Genomic DNA, 2871 nt, shown 5'->3' on the forward strand with positions numbered 1-2871 from the left:
CCTACCACGATCACGTCGATGACATCTCCTCAGGCATAACGTGATAACCAGGGCTTGGGACGCCACCGCAATCCACATCGGTCCACACCCCGAGTCGAGCGGCAGACCGGCTATTAACCGTTTCGCATCCGACCGAGACGCATCGCCGACCCCCATCCGCTTCCCTCCCGACAATTTCAAGCACTCTTTGACTCTCTTTTCAAAGTCCTTTTCATCTTTCCATCGCGGTACTTGTTCGCTATCGGTCTCTCGCCCATATTTAGCCTTGGATAAAATTTACCGCCAAATTGGGGCTGCATTCCTAAACAACCTGACTCGCCGATAGCGCCTCGTGGTGTGACAGGGTCCGGACATGACGGGGCTCTCACCCTCTCTGGCACCCCCTTCCAGGAGACTTAGGCCCAGTCCACCGCTGAGGAAGCTTCTACAGACTACAATTCGAACAACAAAGCCGCCCGATTCTAAAGCTGGGCTCTTCCCGGTTCGCTCACCGTTACTAAGGGAATCCTCGTAAGTTTCTTGTCCTCCGCTTATTGATATGCTTAAACTCAGCGGGTAGCCCCGCCTGACCTGGGGTCACAGTTGAAAAGCCATCGAATGGCAATTAGGGTCACCAGAGCCCAATGGGAGCAGAACATGCACACGATGTCCGAACAATGGCAAAGTGGCTCGACCCACCACACATCGTGACGCTTGCCACACAAGGAGCCCTTGAATTTGGGCCGACCGCACCTCGAACAGAGACACGGGGGGCCAATCTTCGCTCCGCACCACCACCACAAGGGGTAAAGGAGGTGGGGCAACATGACGCGTGACGCCCAGGCAGGCGTGCCCTCAGCCCGATGGCCTAGGGCGCAACTTGCGTTCAAAGACTCGATGGTTCACGGAATTCTGTAATTCACACCAAGTATCACATTTCGCTACATTCTTCATCGATGCAAGAGCCGAGATATCCATTGCCGAGAGTCGTTAAGATAAAGATTCGGATCTAGGATGACCACACCACACCCAAGGCGCAATGATGTCATGTGCTTTCCATTACGAGTTCCTTGGCACCGACTGCACCGATGGTTGTGTTTGGGTCCAATGCTACGAAGGCTCGCAGGCCGACCTTTTACAAGGGTCAGGAAGGAAGGAGCTCACGCTCCCATGCCCTACCTTGATCGCGCAACGCAACATGTTCACGGGTCCCGCTGGGCAGGTATCTACAATGATCCTTCCGCAGGTTCACCGACGGAAACCTTGTTACGACTTCTCCTTCCTCTAAATGATAAGGTTCAGTGGACTTCTCACGACGTCGGTGGCCGTGAACCACCCACGTTGCCGTGATCCGAACACTTCACCGGACCATTCAATCGGTAGGAGCGACGGGCGGTGTGTACAAAGGGCAGGGGCGTAGTCAACGTGAGATGATGACTCACACTTACTAGGAATTCCTCGTTGAAGACCAATAATTGCAATGATCTATCCCCATCATGATGAAATTTTCAAAGATTACCCAGGCCCGTCGGCCAAGGCTATAGACTCGTTGAATACATTAGTGTAGCGTGCGTGTGGCCTAGAACATCTGAGGGCATCCAAGACCTGTTATTGCCTCAAACTTCCGTGGCCTAAACGGCCATAGTCCCTCTAAGAAGCTGGCCGTGGAGGGTCACCTCCACAAAGCTAGTTAGCAGGCTGAGGTCTTGTTCGTTAACGAAATTAACCAGACAAATAGCTCCACCAACTAAGAACGACCATGCACCACCACCCATAGAATCAAGAAAGAGCTCTCAGTCTGTCAATCCTTACTATGTCTGGACCTGGTAAGTTTCCCCGTGTTGAGTCAAATTAAGCTGTAGGCTCGACTCCTGGTGGTGCCCTTCTGTCAATTCCTTTAAGTTTCAGCCTTGCGACCATACTCCCCCCGGAACCCAAAGCAGCATGTTGTGGCAGGCGTAACGTACCCCAAGGGCAAAATCTGCGAAACCGACATACCGTGAAGGTGTTTTGCACATGCGATGCCACTCTTGGGCATGCTGTACAGTGACTGACGAATGTGGTGGAAGATGTAGAGGCACTACAGCGCAAGGCAAGCAGCCATGCGTGCTCCGCAGCACACAATGGCAAGCAACTGTGTGCGATAGAGGGGATGACTGTCGGGACGGACGCGCTATGTACATGTTTTCACAAACTACACCTTCTTTGGAAATGTTGTACGTCGACTTGCACATGTGGCATCAGAAGTGGGGGCATGGTAGCTCACGGCAGCCATCCTTGTGCTCCCAGCAGCCCACGAAGGCAGGCAACGATGTGCGGCAGAAGAGGGTGGCATTGCATGACAAAAGGGCTGACCATTCGCAAGCACGTCCACCTTCGTTGGGCATGCTGTGCCACGACTAGCACACGTTACAACAGCTATGGGCACATGGCATGGGAGGCATGCAGCCTTGCTCGTCTAGTCGCATGCGGTGGTAGGCCTCGGCGCACACCAAGGGCCAACTCATCGAAACCCACGTGCCATTTCCCTTTTTTTACCATGTCATGGGTCTTTTGGGTTTGCCTACCATGCCCACTCATTGTTTGCTGCCCCTCTGTATGGCCCCTCAAAAATCACCCGGGGAGTGGCAACCCCCTCCCTCAAGGTAGCTCTTATGCTCTTTGCCCCTTTCCAGAAGGAGACATGACCCCCCCCCAAATATACTAGTCTATTTTTTGAGCTTCAAATATCCAAATCAAATGAAACTTGGTATGAAATTAAGGAAAAATCCAAAGATTATTTACATATAAAAATCATAGTTTTCAGATAAATATTTATTTTTTTATTAATTTTTTAATATTAAAAAACATATTAAATTCAAAAAACTATGAAAAATCCATTTTAATGTATTT

General features: G+C 51.1%; 2 non-coding genes across 2 annotated transcripts in view; both read right to left on the bottom strand.

Annotated features, from left to right (window-relative positions):
* LOC122068569 overlaps positions 1 to 579 on the bottom strand; it is a 3402-nt gene extending 2823 nt beyond the window's left edge. The window contains exon 1 of the ribosomal RNA XR_006137183.1: positions 1 to 579. This exon is cut by the window's left edge and continues 2823 nt beyond it. This is a non-coding gene — a ribosomal RNA (28S ribosomal RNA).
* Positions 580 to 812: 233 nt separating this feature from the next.
* LOC122068549 lies at positions 813 to 968 on the bottom strand. The gene has a single exon (XR_006137164.1). It is a non-coding gene; the product is annotated as a 5.8S ribosomal RNA (ribosomal RNA).
* Between the last annotated feature and the right edge of the window lie 1903 nt (positions 969 to 2871).

The sequence above is a fragment of the Macadamia integrifolia genome, unplaced genomic scaffold (genome assembly GCF_013358625.1).
Source record: "Macadamia integrifolia cultivar HAES 741 unplaced genomic scaffold, SCU_Mint_v3 scaffold424, whole genome shotgun sequence".
NCBI lineage: Eukaryota > Viridiplantae > Streptophyta > Magnoliopsida > Proteales > Proteaceae > Macadamia > Macadamia integrifolia.